We start from the raw sequence: 20,445 nt of genomic DNA, 5'->3' as shown, positions 1-20,445 counted from the left end.
CCTACAGGTCAGAATGACCTTTGACTGACTAACAGTGGGAAACACTTGAGCCTTGGGGGTCAGGAAGCCTACACTCGTGCCATGGCTGTGCCTGTCAGCCCCTCTGAAGGGAGCCCACCGGACAACCCAATAATTAGAACTGAAAAGAGGCCCTCAGAAGACTGGCCGAACCTCTCTGAGGACTGCTTGTCTGCACATGAAAGAGAAGACTAGAGGTGCCTTGTTGCTTCTCTGGATGTGGGGCGCAGCCTCATAGTGCAGGGTCTCGGGGCTGTGCTCTCCATTCTTCAAGGAATGCGGGAGGTTCCTGAGGAACTCCGGAAAGGTCTAGGGAGCAGAGTGTGAAATCTGCACCCCACAAGTTACTCTAGAAGAGACAGGACAGGAGACAGGCCCCTGCCCCAAGGCAGGGCTGAGACCTGAAAACGTCTCACCCCCCACTGCTAAGGGACCTGGTTCTGGAGAGGCAACTGCCGTCTTCCGCTTCCAAACAGGAAGTGCTACCACCCAGCATGGAGTGGCTGGGAGGATGAAATGAAGTCATTTGTGTGAAAGCACTGAGAAAAAAATAGCATTGAGGTTGTTTTTGACATAAAAGGATTGGGCATTAAAATCGTAAATCACCTAGCCTGGTGATTGGGGCACCCATCCACGGGGTTCGCCCTTGGAATGCACTCTGGGCACCAGGGTGGCTCATGGGACTAGCCTGAGTTGTCACAAACCACGAAAAGGATTAGACACTTAAATAACAGAGTAGCCCGCCTCCCTTTGTTTTCTTACCTTGTGCGCCTCTATTTCCATGGGAACGCTCCAAAAGGCGCCCCGTTTCCATTAAGTACTTTATACACGCTTCGCACGCGCACTGTGTGTGAGCTCCTGCGAGTTCTAGTCCCACAGCTCCTCTAGAGGCCTAGTAACAGAGCTTTGGTCTCCTCTGTGAAATGAGAGGGTGAGGCCCCATCATGGCTTCTCCGCCAGGCGGAGTCATCCACACCCGCATCACCTGCTCCGCCTGAGGAGCCCTGGAAAGAACCTCCTTCCAGATATTTCAATCCTTTTCAAGTGAGCTGGGACCTGAGAATATACATGAATTTTTTTTTTTTTTTTTTAGAGGCAACATATACATTGCGAGGAAAAATTTAGTAGAACGGGACATAGAATGAAAATGATGTCTTCTGCCCCAACCCGCCTAGCCCAGCCTCGGTCACCACCCCTCGCCATCTGATCCACAAACAGTGGCCTCTCACTATGGTTTTATCAGTCCTTTTATTATGAGTGAAGTCAAGCATCTTTTCATGTTTAGTTTCCCCACACACACACGCATCCTCCCCTCTCCCCATAAACTACTTGTTTTCCTCTTTTTCTAGGCATGGCTATTTTGATAAAGCATCTGGGACAATTCTGAGTGTTCTAGGAAGCCCTGCCTGTCCTGGATGACCCAAGGCCACTTAAAGCTCTAACACTGGATTCTGTGAGCATCATTAAAAGTCCAAGTGTCTGGGGACCATCCAGGTTTTCATAGTGCCCAGTGGTAAAAGAGAGGAACCTTTGGCAGGACAGCAGTGAGAGGTGTGATGGGGCCCCGCCTAGGGAGACCAATGTCCTGACATGGGCAGGAAGCATCCTTTGCAGGGCAGCAGGGGTCATGTTTGCCTTTACCATGTGCCCCTTGTCCCATTCATTTCAGAGTGCCACGTGACAGATGATGGAGACATTCTGCATCTGCTTCCATTGAAAGCTCCTTCTGGGAATCCAGAGCCACCATGCCCCCTGCCCCGTCTGCCCACTCCCTCCATTTCAGGTCTGCTGCAAAGTCCTCTCATTCAGCAACCAGGAATGACCCAGTTGGTCATCTGTCTTGCCTGGCCCCATCATCCCGCAGCGAAAGGGTGTGCGATTTCCAGGGGCAGCTCAGGTATCAGAAATGCACCGCACACCCACCCGAGCCCTGGGAATGGCAATATTTCACGTGATTTATCTGGCATAAATATCTAGATGAACCAGATTACAGCCTAACTCCTCCACCCTTACCCAGAGTCTCTGTTTTATAGGAAGTACTCAAATGACTGTTGAAAGAATAAATCATTAACACTTGTCTAATTGTCCCCCTTTTTGTCCAGAGGGTAGTTATTAAAGTTCATATTGGTTCACTTAACTGTGCATACAAAGACTCTCAGCTTTAGGAAGTCTGCTTCCTGACCGCCTCAACCAGCTTTCTTGAAAAATTCAAAAGTCCCTTTCTTTGCCCTGGGAATTAGGGTTGCCAGATAAAATACAGGATGCCCAGTCAAATTTGAATTTCAGATAAACAGCAAATAATTTTTTAGTGTAAATATGTCCCCAACATTTCATGGGACATACTTATTGTATTAGTAATTTTTTCTGTGGCTGCTATAACAAATCACCACGAACCAAGTGGCTTAAAACAACTGATACTTATTCTCTCATAGTTCTGGAGGCCAGAAATCCAAAATCGGTATCATTGGGCCGAAATCGAGGTGTTTGCAGGGCCACGCTCTCTCCGGAAGCTCTAGGAAAAAACCCTTTGCTTGTCTCTTCTGGCTTCTGGTGGCTGTCAGCATCTGCTTCACACCGGTCTCTGTCTTCTTCATCACATAACATTCTCTTCTGCGTTTTTAATTTCTCTCTGCCTTGCTCTTATAAGGACAAATGTGATTGCACTGGGACTCGCCTAGATAATACAAGACGAACTCATCGCAAGATCCTTGGTTTAATCACATTGGCAAAGATCCCTTTCCCAAATAAGGTGACATTTACAGGTTCTGGAGATTCGAACCTTTGGGGGGACATTATGTAGCCTACTACACTGTTACTAAAAATATATTTGTCGTTCATTTGAAATCCCAATTTAACTAGGCATCCTGTGTTTTAATTTGCTAATTCTGACAGCTGTCCCTGGGCTGAGATGGCATGGACTTAAGTGGTTTGCCTTCACCTGCTCACCACCCTTCCTGGTATGAGCGTGGGGAGCGGGCCACAACCCCAGCCCTGATTATCACGGCCTTTGGTCTTTGAAAGAGAGATCACGGTTTGTGGTGGGCTTCTGATTTTCAGGAGAATCAAAAGGTTTGGATCAGAATTCCAGTTGCAGACCTATATTCTTTTACCCTCCGGGAAGGCAGGAGGATGAACAACTATACAAGTCACATACCTGTTTCCCTTCCTGTTCTCTGCTATCTTTATGAAAGGCCTTAAGCTTTCGTCAGTATTGAATTCACTCATCCATTTATTCACTTACTAAACAATTACTGAACCTTTATTCTGTGCCACGCACTGTGCCAGGCACTGAGGATACATCGATGAATAAAACATCACCCGACAGATGGATCATTAGGGAGCCTGGTTCCCTGGGGAAGCCCTAAAGGGTGCGATCAGATGAAGCTATGGAAATGAAACACAAAATGTGGGTGCTAGTAATGTGAAAGCTGAAAATTTTAATCAGTTTGCTTTGAAACAAGTAGTTTAGAGAGAAATTCAATTAATTTACTAATCATTTTTAAATTCTAGCAACAATTTTTAGCGTTTATGGAAAAAATGACCTGTATTATACGATGTGTTACTTAGCCACGTCTCCCTTCACATGAGGGAAGTTTTTCCTCTTTCTGTGTCTTCCAGACTCCTGGAAACGGGGGTGAAGGCGAGGCAAGTCCTCTGCTTCCAGAGTCACACGCTGAAGCCTCCACATCCTGGGAGGCCTGGTGGAGCAGGCCCCCTGGTCCGGCCCAGGGCAGGGCTGCCTGGACTCGGTGATTTCTCCCTCGACCTGTGGCTGCCTTCTGCTCCCCATTAATAGTACACTTTTTTGGTACCTCCCAAATACATCTTAACGCCAAGTAGAATTTTTTAAAGAGGAAAAAGCAATGTGTTCACTTATATATCTTAAGGTAAAAGTCCTTAAGCTGAAATTCCAGGTCTCTGCTCTATCCAAAAAATCATCATCATCATCATCATCATCATCATCATCATCAAACAATTTTTCCTTCGTCCCTGGTGGGGTTGGGGGGGGGGTGAAACTGTGTCCCCTATTTACCCCCTGTACAGGCACTGGCAGTTTAACAAGTGGTAAGACCCCATGTGATAAAACAATGAATGAAAAAGCCAGAGGCTCACTCTGGAGGGCAGCGGTCCAGGCTTGAGAAGCAGAAATCCTGGATTTAAACCCCCCATCAGCTCAAAGTAGCCACGTTGATTTCAGGTGCCACTTAACCTTCCTGAACCCTGCTTGATCTCCCTGGACCTCAGTTCCCTAACTGTAAAAGTGAAAAGAATTAACTCACAAGCTCACATCGAGAATAAAATGAGATCACGTAAACAGCAAAGTACTAGCTGCAAAGTACTATCTGCTTGTTAGTCATTAGGGGACTAGGGAGACCTCTCAGCATGCTGAGATCACACCACATAGGCCACCCAGATGTAAGGCCATCCCCCCGCTTATGTGTTTAAAGTATTCTCACACCGCTCTCCTCTCCCAAATACCTAGAGGTTGATGTCCAAATAAGAGTGCTAAAATAACTCAGATTATCTAATTGACCATTCCCTAATTAGTCCAAATTAGAACAACATCAGCGTATCCAGAAAGCCAGGTCGTCCCAAGTGCTCTTTGCCAACTTTGGGCTCACTGGGGACAGAGTTTGTTCCACTATAACGTGGTAATGCCAGCAGCCGCAGTTGTGGACTTCCAGCGATATAGGGTCCAGCATCCCTCATGTGGCCATAGCCTATGACGATGAGGTCCCTGCACCCAGGAGCACAGATGTGATCAGCATGCCAATGGCTGTCCAACTGGGACTGACATTTGATTTGACTGAGAGCTGCTCCGGCCCAGTATCCTCATACTCCTAACTTTGCATCCAGGGCTGTGAGCAGCGGGGCCCACAGCCCACAGCTCCCGCCCAGACCCACGGGAGCTAAGCAGGCCTGCGCTCCGTGCTGAGACTGACAGTGTTCCTCTAGCTGGCCCCATCTTTCAGTTTGGGGTACTTTTAAGAATTTTCTTAAAGAACTATTCACTACTCACTCTGAATATAATGTATAGATTGAAATGATCTCTGCTCTCCATCAAAAAAAAAAAAATCCAACGAAACAGAAACTAGAGAAGGATCTCACATATGGTATCTCTGCTTTATAGCTGGTGGAATTTTTTTTTTTCCTTTTTAAATGCTTGGGAGAAGGTAGGAGGCAAGAAGAGAACTGAGAAATGACTCTTGTTTTCGTTAGACAGAAGGGTGGCCGTGGGAAGCATATTTCGATATCATAAAAAAAGCCTGGCGAGGCTGCAAATTCTAAGAAATGTGGCATGCAGACCCCAGCGTCCTCCGAGTGAGCCCCTTCCTCCTCTGATCCCCACTGCTCCTGGTCCCCGAGGGTGGCTCACACTGGTGCAGCCATGGGGAAAATAAAGTGGACTGTTGAGTAGGGGGCATGGGGCAGCACCCCAGGGGGCTGGGTGATGCGGGCTGGGCTGCCATCCCTTTTCCCTCCCTCTGCGGCCCTTTTCCCTAATATCGAGGGCTTGCTTTGTCTGTCTTGCCCAAGGAAACCACCCACTTTGAATGAAATTTCTCCCTGTAGACACTGCCTGGGAACTTGGATGTCATCTTCCATGAGTGTACACACCAGGTTCCTCTTGGTCACTCTTTCCGGCCTTGTCAATCACACTATCCCTGCATAGAAGTGCAGCGGCTATGAACATTGTTCATGCTTTGTGAGAGCTGGAAGAAGGTGAGCTTCTCTATTTGATAGTGGGGACCTGCCCATAATACTAAATTTGGTTCTGCCGTCACCAGCAACATGAGGCAGCAGCCCTATTTGGAGGCTAGCTTTCGGTTTAAAATGCTTTCTCCGGGCTCAGGTTACATATGACCCATTCATGGGAGCTGGAGGGCACAGCTTCCCTGGGCATTAGCACTTAGGACTTGCCTACTGGCGTGGAGAGGGGCAGCAGAGGGGAGGCTCTGAGGACATGGAGGCAGCAAGGAGAGGTCCCGAACTGAGGTGCCATCTGGCTCCTCCCCAGCGGTGACATCTCTGGGCCTCAGTTTGCTCCTCTGCACGATGAGGATAAGAATCCCTGTCTTGTGGGGGAGCAAGGGTTACGCGAGGATATGTTTTTAATAAAATAAACGCAACCCAACGCTACCATTATCATCCGTGTCTTCATACAGCAAAACTAATTTGGACCAACAGGGAGGGTGTTAAGTTGGTCTGACGTAGGGCAAAGCAACGATTATAGACTATTTTAAAGGAAATGTGATTTTTGTTATTTTCAAGAGCAATAGAACTGTGTACTCATAGGCAGAGAACTTACTTTATTTAAATGGGGAAAACTCATCTGATGTCAGTCTGTTTGATTTATTAGCATCCAACTACATGAATCAAGAGTAATTACCTTGAGCTGTGTCTATGCCCTGCTCTGTGACCAGGCAAGACACTCAAGGAGCAGGAAGCCACATAAGACACAAGTCTTGCCCTCAAAAGACCTACAGCCTCCTGGGAGATGAGACCTGCCTCCAGGCAGGAGGGAAAACAATTAAACGTTAACCACAGTGGTGCAGATGACTGGTGAGAGGTAAAACGTGGAGACGTCTCCAGAATTCGCTGAGTGCAACAGCTGGAGAAGACTTCAGACAGGACAGAGACTGGGGAAGGTCAGGGTGATTTAAATGGGGAGAGGAAGAGAGAGGGTGCCATGGGGGAGCGAGGGGCAGAGAAAGCATGATGTCCATGAAGGAGCCTAGAGGCGGGCTGGCCAGCAGTGGGACTGGACCAGCGGGACTGGACAGGGAGGCCAGGCCCAGGCACTGGGACCTGGGCAGGCAGTACGAGGTGAGTCTTGGCTTAGTAAGGGACAGAGGAGCCAGCTGTGGACTCATGCTCAGATGAGGGCATAGCACGTGTCGGGCTTGGCAGTGGTCTGAGAAATGAACTGGATGTGAATTTCAGAATTGAAATTAGGAACAATCCATTATTGTTTCCGTGATGATCGAGGGTGACGCCATAAGGCCTATGCTCCTTTTGGAACTGGTGAGGATGGAACTGGTAAGGAAAGGGCAAATCCAGGCCGTGTTTAGAAAGAAGGAACTGATGGTTATGTTTGTTCTAAGATATAGATAGCGACGAGTTTAAGACTCCAAGGTTTGCCATGTGGGGACTGGAAGATGGCAGGTCTTAATGACCAGAGTGGAAGAGACAAGGGTAGCTTTGAGGAGAGCAGCTTAACCAAGGGTTGATGATGTGGGGCCGCGAGACATCCGGGACCACTGTTCAAAGCCAGCCATGCAGTGGTCAGACTGTCGTCAGGTGGGGTGACCCACACGCGCTGAAACACTTCCTACCATCCCTGAGCACCCCACGCCCTCCATTCACTGGGCCGAGGCAAAGAGACTGCAGCCCAGCTCCAGCTCAATTCAAATTCCAAGTGCAAGCAGTTCAATTAATGAGCCTGCACGGAGCCTTTTGCTACCGAAAAGCCATCAGAGTATTATACCATCCAAGTCAACTCCGGCCTTTAATTTAATCACTCTTTCCTTAATCGATTTCCCGCATGTGCTAAACATGGAGTGGCAGGGAGAGGCTGCCCCTGGGCATAATTAGAGTATGAGATTCTGCACCAAGTCCCTGTCTGATTAGGAGGAAACTGAAAACCCCTGAGAAAACGGAAAGGCTCCCAGGAAATTCCATCCGGAGTCACGACACAAGCCAAGGAAGTCCCAATCCCTCTCTGGAAAAGTTGGCATTGGCAGGGGGAAGGTATATCACTTGAAATGACGCTTAAGGCACTGCTATCCACTGTCTTGTACCCTGGCTTTGGGCCCCCTTGCCAAAAAAAGGGGACGGACAAGGCCAGTGAGGGCTGAACTAGGCCACCTGTCCCTGCCCCCCACTCATGGGCACTCACCCCAGGGAATCAGCCTGCACCATCTGGCTGTTGCTAAGGGAGGGAGGTGGTGGCAGCTGTACTATTTCAGGCCCATGAGAACCTTTGGATCAGGCACCTGACTGTGGCTGCCGGGGTTGGGGGCGGGGGGACACCCACTCCGTGTGGCACTTGTCTTCCAAGAAGCTCAAAGGAATTCTCAGTTTTGTTTCAGTTCTGTGACTATCCCAGAACCACATCGTCATCCATGTTGAGGGGGGAGATCTCATAATCTCCATTTTAAAGATGGAAAAATGGAGGCATGGGAAATCTTATTTTTTTTTTTGGTCTGTGGACAGGATTTTTATTGAAGTGTAATTGACATACAACATTATATCAGGAAATCTTAATCTTTGCCACAAGTCTCTCAGTTGGTAAATAAGATAAGGCTGCAATTAAATTCAGGGCTTGGCAAGCCCAAGCCGATGGTGATAACGGAGGCCCATACAATGAGAGGGATGGCCACCTCTGGAATTTAGTCCTGCAGGCAGTAAATGATAAGCTCTTCTTTAAAGTTTTTTTTTTTTTTTTAAACTTGACCCAGATTGTCAATTTATAACATGAATTCTGCTAAATATTTTTTCCCCTGCATTTCCCATCAGACATCAAAGACTGGTTCGTAATTATTTATAGCACTTTAGGGACATTGAAAAGGATTTATTTCAATTTATTCAGCCTGTATTAACACTGCAGGGAACCGAGCGCAGCCACCGCTCACAGCGCCTGCTACGAAGGGCGGGGCTTCAGAACTCAGGAGGGCGGGGCTTCAGAACTGGAGGAGAAAGACCGGACCCAATGGAGGGATGCCCGGGAGGCATGTTATCCCCACAGATTAACCCTGGGGAAAGGATTAAATAGGTTTAAGAAGGTTCAGGTGAGTTTGTGAATAATCGGTCCATTATTGAAGCGGATTTAGGGATGTTCTGTGAAATCCTTGTTTCTAAACTGGCCCCATGGTGACAGCTCAGGCAGAAGCTGCTCGGTGGGTTTGGACCAGTATAAAATTTCCGCTCTTTTTAAGGAAAAGAGAAGAGTGGATTAGAGAAGGGCCGGCGACTCTTCCAAACAGCTGTTCTTGGTGATTTTTGGCAATGGGCAGCTCTGAAGGGGACAGGTTCCTACGAATCAACAGCACGATTGTGACCGTGCCCCCAGGCATTAGTTTACGTACAACTATTTTATTTGTATATACGAACCTTGCTTGGTTTATTAATAGACATTGATTTAAATTTTGATGCATCAATACCAAAGTTGAAAGCTGTTCAGGTTTTTAGCCGACCTGATATAAAAAAAAATCCAAACATAAAACACTTAAATTTTTATTTATTTATGATAGTAAATATTTATTTAAATATATGTGATATATTATTATAATATTTACATGTGTATATATTTTAAACCAAAGAGATTCTTTAAATTGTAACCTGCCCTTGGGCATTTAAGCATTGGGCTTTAGATGATTATTAACCAATAAGCCTCTTTTTGAGGGTCGGCCATGGAATGGGGGGGAGGGGGAGGTAAAACAATGGCTTGGTGTCACTGTCCAATTAAGAACAATTGAAAATGAGCACCTCTGAAATGACCTATAAATAACAGCAGAACTGGATTAGATCCAGGACAATTCTGTTGACACATGATTTAGAACACGGGTTCTAATTCAGCGGGAAGCGCTGCCTTTTACCCCAGGAGGAGGGGTGCACAGTTCTGTGGTTCCACAATTTCCTTCCCAGCACTTCTTGTTGGCCGAAGATAACATGAGAGATGATTATGGACCCAGGGGTCGTCTAATATTGCTGATGTCCTGGGGAGGAGGACAGAAGGATGACTTTCTGTAGTACAACTGCGGACTTAGGTCCCAAGACAACATCATCCAACCTTTCTGGAAAACCAGAAAACTGGGCCATAGGCCAGAAGGAAAAATAGCAGCTGGGACCAGAGATAATTATGTCCCTCTTCTCTTTGATGCCTGATTTAGCAGTGGAGCGGACAGGACCAAAGGGAGGGCCATTGAATGAAACATCATTATCAATGGCTTCAGATGTAATTCTTAACGGTTTTTTAACTGTCGGGCCTTGATCTAAAATTCCTTCACTAAAGGGAGTTAAAATACTAAGGGAATTTAAATTTATTCTGAGTCTTATGGTGGGAATTTTGCAGCACCCCCTTAAGTTGGGATTCTACGTGAATGACACGTTAGGCCATCTCCTGGCACCATGTAAGAAGCAGAAATGAAGGATGTAAATATTTGCGGCTGGGTCCGCAGGGTCTGATGCCCACCGCCAGGGCCTCCTCCAACCCCAGCCAAATTCTAGGGCCATCGTACTTGTTATGACATTCATCTAACTTAAATAAAAAAAAAAAAAAAACAGTAAAACTCTAGAGGGATTCTGCATTCAGATTATTCCTCACTATGAATCTTTGTTCCAAGGAACTGAAATCAGATGTCCCAGACAATGCATTATGAGTATGGCTTAGGCAAAATAGACAATTTCAACCAGCTGACCTGAATATCAAGAAAAGCCCTGGGTTCTATACTGAAAGATGGGGGAATAAATGTGCATTTATCCAGTTTAATTTCAAGTAAAATGTTTGAAATATGTATGTATCATTTAACTTTCTGATTTCATGACCTTTTGAAAACTGATGTATTATGACCCTTTAGTCTGTTTCATGGATAAGAAGGCGCCTTAAAATGAATTTATTCATCAGCTATGACTATGCTTATCGGATGCTTGAAGTTCTCTGGATTTAGCACATGCTGAGTTTGCTTTATTTTCTACTTGATCTTCAACTGTCCACCATGAAGCCTGCTTGCCAGTTTACCAACTTCGACACTCTGCTTAATTATTTCATTTGTAAAACCTCCCTCCTCCACTGCCTTCTGTTGCGTCCATTATTTCTCAATCCCATCAGCACTCACTTGGAAGTCAATGAGTAAACCTGTACGATCTCTGAACCCAGAACCCTGAGCCAGGTCTCCATTCCCAGGAGGCTGGGCGGGAGGGTGGCTTGGCTCAGTCTGGCATGGACAGTACACGATCTATTCCTGGCGCGGAGCGGGTTTCAGGAAGGAAGAAGAGGACAGAAGCAGGGACAACAGATGATAAGTCACTCCACTTGCCTTTGGCAAGAGTTCTGTGTGTACATCTAAACATGGGTGTGTGCGATTTTCTAGGGTTCCACTTCCACCCAAACAACAATGCCTGGTTCCAGGGGAGCTGGACAGCTGCCCGCTTCTCCCATCTTGATCTCTACTCTGTGTGAAAATTTATGTTACGACCGATTTCGTCACCAGGGTTAGTAGACACCTTTGCACACTCATCCAATCACAAGTGTCAGTCCAGAGGCTGCTGCCGATGAGGCCATTTACTGAGCAGTTACTATGCGTCCAGGCCCGGAGATAAGTACTGCATCGCCTCATTTAAACCCCAAAGCAACTCATGAGAGAGGTGTTATCAGTTACAGAAAAAAAAAAACTCTCTAAAAAGCTAAAAAACACTGCTTAGGTCCCACAGTGAGTGGAGAAGCCAGGGTGTGCACCCAGGAGGTCTGATCCAAGTCTACACCCTTAACCATGAGGTCAAACCTAATGCCCCTCTCTATACGCTGTTTTGTACTGGGACCTGTCCAGAAAAAAGCACCATCTGCCCTTGAGGTGCTCACAAACCTTTCTTCATGGCTGAGGCACAAAACACATTTCTGGGGGATTACCTCTATAGTGTCCCTTATTGGGACACACATAGAGCCTGCTGAAATATCAATAAAGCAAAAAAAAAAAAAAAAATCAAAACAAAAAAACTAAGGTAATCCACCTGGACGTCATTCAAGTTTGCATTTTGTGGAAGCCAATTCTAGCTGTACACTTACAGACTGTTTCCTAATCAAAGAATCTGAAAAGCTCCAAACCATCCTGGGATGGCTTCATGCTGCCTCCCACTCAGATGGGGGCCATCTGTGCAGGAAAGGAGCCTGGTGGAGGTGGCAAGAGCATGGCGTCTGGAGACAGGAAAGTAATTCTTGGACAGCAACCCCTCTGGCAAGGTGACAAGGGCGGAATGGGCATGTACGGTATCTGTCCCATCAACTACACAGGTGGTTGGGGTGGCACCTGCACCTGGGTGGAATGGCAGTGAGCCCTGTAGATGTAAGATTCCCGTCAGCCCCTCAACACCGTGGTATAATGGAATATTTACTGCAGAGCCTGGGCCCCAGAAAGGGAGAAAAGCCTCCAGGCCGACCTTTGCCAGAGGCGACCTGAGACTCTTGCATGAGGTCCTTCCTGTGCGCACCCAACTCATCTCACCCTCCAGGTTCAGAGCTGAGTCCCACAGGTGGGTGCCAAAGCTTCAGTCTCTCTGGGGTGCAGAACCTAAAGTGAGGATCTGTTGTCCCTAAAACTTTGTGATTTGACCCTGACCATAGCGGAGTCTATGTCTCGATGCCCCAATCTGGATTTCCAGCCTTTTCTAAGCTAATCAGACCCAGCTGCTACTTCGTATGACAGTCAGTCCTGAAAACCTGGATTTAGGGGAAGAAGCTGAAGGTGCTGGGATAGTTTCTCTGTGTTAAAAGCAGAGGCACAGAGATCGGGTGAAATCCCTTGCTCTGTATGTCAAGGCCACATCAGAAATTGCAAGCTTTAGGCTGTGTTCCAATTACAGACTCTTGCAAAAGTTCATGTGTGAGTCAGTGGTTTTGGAATGAGAATATTCTGCTGGGTTGGTATAGATGGTGCTTGGGTTCCCGGGCTAGCCCACAAAGGTCTATTAAGCCCACGTATTAGCTGAAAGTGGGAGAAGGGGCTAATATCAGACATCCGGTGCCAACACTCACTGGCTGTGTGACTTTTAGTGAGTTGCTAAACCACTCTGTACTTCAGTTCCTCCATATGTTACAGAGAAAAAGAGTACCTGCTACCTAAGGGGAGTTGTTGTGAGGATTAAATGAGGTAATGTCTGGGGAGCACTTAGAACAGTGCCTCCTAGAAGACACTCAGGAAATGTAAGCCACCATTCAGATAACAGTGCCAAGATAACAACGATCTTTCTATAGCAGGATTTCTCAACTCTGGCACTAGTGACATTTGGGACCAGATCATTATTTGATATGGGGGACTTTCTGCCTTTGTAAGATATTTAACAGCATCCTTGGCCTCTACCCACTATATGCCAGTAGCACTCTCCCCCAGCTATAAAAACAAAAAATGTCTCTAGACATCTGTTTTACAGGCAAACAGCTGAGAGCCCCGGCTGGAACATCGGGGTCCTCCTTCTGCTTCAGCCTAGTTGGTGAGGCTAGGCTCTTCTCTTCTCCCCGCCTGCTGATGTGGCCCCTCTCCACGCCAGCTCAGTCACTAGGGGAAGCATCTAGGGTGGTAGTAGTTGTTGGTCAGGTGGGTGTTTCTGGGAAGGGGTGGGAGTCTCTGAAGAGGGATGAGAAAAGCAGGGTGGGAGGAAGAGGAAGGAAGAGAGGCAAAGGGGGTCTCCTACCTCTGTCCCTCTGGCACAAGGAGCACCTTTAGCCCCAAAGGCGGCAGGGCAGAGTCTCCCTTCCCCTGGGGTGAAGTGTGGTTTCTGTGCCCTCTGCCAAGAAGGGTGAGGTAGGAAGAGGGGACCAGGCTGTGGGGCCATTAAGTGGGGAGTGTTGCAGTGGGCAGGTGGGTGGGGCGGGTGTGTGGGCACACGGGAGGCACAGGTAGCCTTCTACGTGACACTTGGATAGAGTGGGGGACAAATTGGATTGGGTTTGTCTCTAAACCTTCCTGATGCCATGATCTTGAATAAAGCCCTCCTCCCATCTGCTTTTTCTTCTCTACCTTTTGACCTGCATTTTCCTATTTTATCTGTTTGTTTAGTGAGTGGGGCCCAAAGGCTTGTTGTATGTCTAGCACTGTATTAAGCCTCTACGGGTGGTTTTGTTTTCAAGTGATTCTTTTTCAAAGTAGGAGTGAGGAAGACACTAATTACCTAAATAGCAGGCACAGTCTAGTTGGAAAACTATCTCGTGTTCAATTAGAAAACTAGCGCATGTTCATACAGTGCCGCGGAGCCCATCAAAACATATACATAAGTGCCGAGGGAAGGTGGAATAAAACATAATTTCTTAAATTTTTCAGCAAATACTTTTCATGAACTGGTGTTAAAAGGGCAGAAAGAAAATTCAGCCTAAACAAAGGGTACCACAATCCTACTACATCTCCAGAACGGCACTGACTGCAAAGGGCATGTGAGTCAAAGGGCGTGTCCAATAAAGGGGGCTCTTTTCCAAACGGAATAAACCTGACCCTCCTCAAGGAAACCTATTCTAAGTTTTCTTCTTGCAAATTGTGGGAATAATCCATTTCTTTTGTTCCTGTCAGGGGAGCTGTGCCTGATACTAGAAACCACTTAAAAGCAATGCTTTCCAAGATGGACATGCGCAGATGAGGTCCGTTTCGGGGTTAGGAACAGTTATGGACTGTTACTCATCCAAAAAAACAGCAAAGCCAACAACCTTCCCCCTCCAATTGTCCAAAGGTGAACCCCAAAGAGTCAAGCCAAGTTGTTGCAGTAAACACAACCTATTACAGAAGCAAATGTTGGTCAAGGAATTGATTAGCTTCAAGAGTCACTCTAGACTGGGTGCTGGCCCCCCGAGAGTGGGGAGTTACATTTACTATATTTATTCCTTCAGAGGAAGGGTTTGGAGATAGGGGAATGGATAAGCAATTCTTATGTGGTAAACCTAAACAGCACCATAAAATGTAAAATTATCCTAGGAAAGGCATTTCTCTTTCTATTGTAGAACGAGTCAATTGGAGAGATAAGGACCAGATAAAACTCTAAGCCATTCTCCCGAGCCTGAGCGTGTGTTGACCTGGAGGGGCTGACCTGGCAGTCACTGTCTCGGGTGCCATCATCCACCCCAATTTGCACCAGTCCAGAGATGGGGCATGGAGTGACAGGTTCCTGAGCGCCAGAGACCAAGTGGGGTCTCCCTCGATATAAAAGAGCCCCTGCCTGCTGGGCACTCCAAGACGAGACCTGCTGGGCACTCCAAGACAAGACATTTCCCAAGGCGCAGGGCTGGCTCAGCGCTCCACTGCCGGGGCACGGGCGCAAACGTTGCATCACTCCAGATCTTGAGGGGAAGCCCTTTAGCTAAGGCGCTAGCAGAGCCAGGAATGGAGTTTCCTAATTCACATACGAAGCACCATCCTCCAGCCGCAGGGATTCCTTCATCGACAGCCCAGCCCCTAGGCCTTGCAAACCTGAGCACCCCACCAAACCACCAAGATTCCAAAATGGAGTGAAATCACGAGGCATGGACTGCGCTTTGTTCCCGGCATTGGGCTAAATACCGCTCACCTCCTCCGCCGCATTCGCTTTCCCCAATCGACAGGAAGTGTCCCTGCCTGCGGTCCACCCCGTGCCGTTGGCTCCCAGTTCCCATAGTCTCCCCCAAGACCTCGCTCTATCTGGAACCAGAATCCCATACCCAGCTAGTAGGAGGGGGGCATGGGAGGATGGCGAGAGAGGGGCAAAGATGCTCGAATCGATCTTTGGGAGCCCTGGTTCCCACCCTTGACAGCCGGGAAGGTTTGTTTTGGCTCCGGGCCGACCCTAGACCCCTAGCCGAGCCATTCCACAGATATTCGTGTCAATCTGCGCGGCTCGCGTGGATGATTCGGCCAAGATGCTCATCCCTCGCAGAACTGCGCCCCCGCACCAGTTTTCAGTGATAGCATTAACCAGAAAACCGCACACATTCGGCTCATCACAGGAGAGGGCAAGGCTCGGGCTTGTTCGCCAGGGGTCCGTACCCACTCCTATCCCTTCATTCTCCGGTTGAAGGGCAGCAGGGAATTCAGGCTCGTAATTGATATTCCCGCACGTTTCTAAAATAATATTCAGCTACAATAACAATCTGGGTGGCTGTAGCCGCCGGAAGCCAATTAGAAAGAACCACCCGCTCCAGTTTGTGGGTCTCTCTCTAGAGCCCCCAGAGGGGGTGGGGCTCCGCGTACCCTAGGGTTCTTATTCTCTGATCCGAAGGGGCGGGGCGACGCCCTAAAGGCGGTTCTCAAGACGCGTGTGGTTTCCAAGACAACCTTCCCTCCGCGCCCCCTCCCAGTCTGCTCCGGGAAAATGGGTGTGGCCCACAGCATCCGCGGAAACCTCATGGCCCCTCCTCACATTCTTCCGCCAGGTGAAGCAACAGGGGGTGAAACCAAGAAGGTCCCCGCCTGCAAGCCGCCCCCCACATCCCGCGGGTCGCCAGTGCCCATAGGCAGCCCGGTGGGGCTTGACATTCCGGGTGTTGCGAGGGGCGTCGTCCCCTCGCGGACACCCGCACAGCGCGCGGAGACCTAGAACCCCACCCCTGCGGCCTCCTGGATGCTCCCTGGCGCGCTGCCCGACTCTGGGGTGGGCCACGCAGGGTCATACCCGTTCCATGCCACTAGTGCGGCCGTGATGAGTTCATCGACCCCAGCAACCCCCGAGATCTAACAAAGGGCGAAACACAGGGGAAGGGGCGAGGGCCTTGGTTAAACACCCTTATAAAATAAAAGGCAAAAACCCAGGCTGGCAACGCAGATCACGTTTTCCCTACAAACAAAGCAGCGAGCCCCCCGGAAGATCCCGGGTGAAAGCCCCCCGTGCTCAAGCCCTCAGCAGCAAAACGCAAAGATTTCAGCGCTGATCGCACCTCCCCTCCCCCTTTAATGACAGTCCCCGTCTTGTCCTCGGAAGCCCGGCCACCCGGCTTGGCAAGGTACTGTAAAGACGTGACACGCCGCAAAAAGATGGCACCTCGCGTTCGGAGGGGAAAAAAAGCGAGGGTGGGAGTGAGAGGAGGCACAGCCTACCCTCCCCCTCCTTGCCCACCCGGGTCCACACCCACTGCCGCAGTGAGGGGCGAGCCCTGCGCGCCAGCCCCGCGCCTCCGGCAGGGAGCGCACAAGCCGGACGCCCAGCGCAGAGCGCAGAGCGCAGAGTCGGGCCCGCCTGGAAGTGCACCTGCAGCCCCTGCGCGGATCTGCGAGGGGCTGCGGCTGCCGCGCCCGCGAGCCGGGGTCGGCCGTTGCCTCGTTCTTCCACATCGTAAGGCCAGGTGACCCCTGCCTTTCCGAGACTCCACGTTGGGATCCGCGCACTACCTTCTCTCGGGCACGGCGCTGCTGGCGTCTCGGTGCCAGGCGCGCGCAGGGGGAAGGGCAACGAAAGTGACAGCGGTTGGACCCCTCCCCAACTCCTCGATTCTACTCCCAGCCCCCAAATGTCCCCTGCGGGTTTCTGAAGGAGGAAAACAGGGAGGGGGTAGGCCACCGCCTTAAATCAGGGGCAGCGAAAGCCCCATTGGAATTGCTGCCGGGGAGGTGAAGGGAGGGGCAAGCAGGGAGTCATCTTTTCTAGAACCCAATCCATAACCTCGTTAGGGCTGGCTGATGGCAAACGGAGGCAGAGAAATTGGATTACAGGTTGGGTTTCGGGGGTCGTCATTGGACCCCCCTTTCCCGACACACACACAGATACACGCCCATTGCGGCAAAAGGCGGCGATCGAGAGTGCATAGCAGCCCCCTCCCCCAGGTCACCGCCATCCGCGCCCCACCCTGTGGGCACAGCCTCTGCCCGGGTCCGTGCAAAGCGTGTAGTTTGGAACCCACGGCACGCACATGCACACACACACACACGCACGCACACACGCACGCACACACGCGTGTGTGCATCCCTTGCATGGGTCCCTTTCCAAACCGCCCCAGATCCAGCTCCAGAGCACAGAGAGCGTAAAGAAGCCCCCCCCCCCCACTGTTGCCCCCCACCAATGTCCACCTCCTGAAACCCACCTCCGAGGCGAGGGTTGAGGGGCAGCGGCATGGGGTCGCAGAAAGCGGACCAGTAGGCTCATTTTGGAGCCTCGCGCTTACCTGATAGTTGACAGAGGGCGAGGACAGTAGAGGAAAGCAGAGGAGAAAGTATCTGTGGTGGCGGCGGCAGAAGGTGGGCGGTGGCGGCGGTGCTGGTGCTGGTGCCGGAGCTGGTGGGTGACGGAGACTGCGAGCGCGTGCACCGGCGAGAGCGCGCGCTCCCGAGGCCGGCGGGCGGCGCAGGCGCGAGCAGCGGGAACGCGAGCCTCCCTGGGGAGGGGCGGGCAGTCAGGCCTCCGTGGGCGTCTTCCCTTCCCGCCACTAGTGGGCGCGCGCGAGCGCCGCACCGCTCGCTGTCCCCCGCCTCCCGGCTCGCTCCTCCCGGCGCTTCCCTTCCCGGTCCACCCTCCCCTCACGCCTGCGGCCGCGGCACTGACGGCCAGGCGCACGCGCGGTCTTTGGCGCACGCGCACTCTGGGTCTCCCCCGTGGTTGGCGTCTTTGTCTTGTCAGGCGGACCTTCTCCCTTGAGAGGGAGAATTGGTTGGCCGCTGGGGTTGCGAAGAGGCTGGATGCTGGGTGCTGCGTTCCTAGGTCTGCTGCCCCTTTCCTGTCTGTTGTTCCAGGGGTGATGTCATCTCCGAAGGTCCTGGGCAGGTTTCCATTTGGCCGACTCCCCAGTCTGTCCACCCTGGACCTCAAGGCCACCCATAGATTTGACCTGCTTATTGCCAACCGGGCTCCCCGACCCTTTTTCAGTCTTCTGAAATGGGCCCCTTTTTGATCAGTTTCCCTGGGTCGGCTTCCTTTCCACCTTTTCACCTTTTTCATTATTTGGAATGCTTTCCTTAGCAAATCCTCTTAAAACAGTCTACTAACTCAGTTGTAATGCAGTTGACAATTTGACTCTTATTTCTCTAACCGTGACCATAGAATAAAATCTTAAATTAGACAGAGGTTCATATGGTGCTAATCACATTGCAAAGCACTTTCACACATACAGTTATTTTTATCTCATTTGTTAAACCGTAAGTAGAACTTGAAATCTGAATTTCCAAGTGCCCACAGGAGATTCTCACCTGGGTAACACACCTCAGATTGAAACTGACCAAAGTCTTTCATTCTCCTAGTTTCTCAGTTCCCAACTTTGGATGGTTAAGAAAGAGATAACGACCAAAAATGATGCCCCAAAGGGAAAACTTCCACCTGGGGACACAGCAAGAGTTTCATTGAGCTATAAGCTATGGCTGCTTCCTGAGCACTTTGGGTCCAGAGAGCAGCAGGCAAGAGGAGGAGGTACTGCCTTGGCAGGAATAATCAATTTTAATAATTGCCAAGAAGTAGGAATGCTACTATACAATGGGGGCAGGGAGGACATTTGTCACGTGGTTACCTCTTGGTACCTTCTTTTGTCAAAAGACAGGGACATCAACCCAAGCCTGAAAAAATGTATTAGTTTCTGGTTGTTGCTATAACAAATGACCCCAGATTTACTGGCTTAAAACTAAAGCGAATTTATTATCGTACAGTTCTGGAGTTCAGAAGTCCAAAAAGGATCTGATCAAGCTAAATTCACGGGGTGTCAGCAGGGCTTCTGTTGTTACATCTTTGACTATGACACTCCTGCCTGCCTATTTCAGTTATAATCCTTGCAATTGCACTGGGCCCTCTCAGGTAATCCAGGATAATCTCCCCATTTCAAGATTCTTAATTTAATCAGAGCTTCAAAGGCCATTTTGCCATGGGAGGTAACGTTTTCACATGTTTCAAGAATTAGAACATGGGCATCTTTTGTGGGGATATTATTCTACTTACCACAGAAGGACCTGGTGTCCAGGACACAGACCCCTCAGGGAAAATGGCTGAGGGCAACCCTGTATCTAACGACTGACCCAGGTGGGCAGGTAACTGTTCAACACGGGGCAACTCTGATGGTCCATTTTGGCTCCAGAGCTCCCAGGTGGTCGGCCAAAGCTGCTGTTGAGCCAGATCCCAGCTTGGCTTCTCCTTTTGCACAGTCCTGCTACCTTTCTCTCCTTCCCACAGCTATGGACCCCAAGGGCACTGCCTCAATATCTTGCAGGCTAAACTCTGTCTCAGAATCCGCTTCCCAGAGAACCTGGCCTGCATCTTCATGAATGTATTAAATCATAAAATCTAGCAGTGGGCTTAATAACTTTCCCAATTTCAAATAGGGGGAAATATAAATGAGGTTTTGAGATATCTATAACACATGTACTGGGATATGAAAATATCTATTAATGACAAAGTAACAGGTAGTCAATACTACATTGATTACTGAAATGCTAAATTCCAATACAGGTTGTAAAAATAAAGATGAAGTTTTTTTCTAAGATTTTGGACCCTCAGGTTAAGAGCCCTTATCTTCCTTTTTTATATAGTAGGAATTTAATAAGTTCATTAAATTGAATGAAATAAAGGCTATAAATAAGATGAAGTGAGCATTTCCTTAATGCTGGGTCAAATAGGCTTATATTCAGTTCTGTGTGACAAAAATGCAGAACAGCTGTGGTTTAAACAAGGCAAAATTTGGAATAAGAGTCAAGGGCTGTTTTAGAAACTCCAAGACTTTCTAGGAACCCATATTCATCTATTCGACTTCTGTATCGTCCTCAGCTTGCTGCATCCTAGTTCAGAGTG

General features: G+C 49.2%; 1 protein-coding gene across 14 annotated transcripts in view; it reads right to left on the bottom strand.

The window, feature by feature from the left end:
* The window catches only part of MAPT (microtubule associated protein tau), an 86,294-nt gene extending 68,303 nt beyond the window's left edge, over nt 1-17,991 (bottom strand). For 4 of the 14 annotated variants that reach the window (XM_016139834.2, XM_016139831.2, XM_036222729.1 and 1 more), the window contains exon 1: nt 17,846-17,989. The gene's annotated coding sequence lies outside the window, so the exon portion shown is untranslated. Of the gene's footprint in view, nt 1-17,845 lie in introns of all 14 variants that reach the window. The other 10 variants (XM_016139837.2, XM_016139840.2, XM_016139839.2 and 7 more) reach the window with 5 other exon arrangements.
* Nucleotides 17,992-20,445: the final 2,454 nt, after the last annotated feature.

Source organism: Rousettus aegyptiacus, unplaced genomic scaffold, assembly GCF_014176215.1.
Source record: "Rousettus aegyptiacus isolate mRouAeg1 unplaced genomic scaffold, mRouAeg1.p scaffold_m13_p_6, whole genome shotgun sequence".
NCBI classification, from domain to species: Eukaryota; Metazoa; Chordata; class Mammalia; order Chiroptera; family Pteropodidae; genus Rousettus; species Rousettus aegyptiacus.
This window is presented reverse-complemented; position numbering and strand designations above follow the sequence as displayed.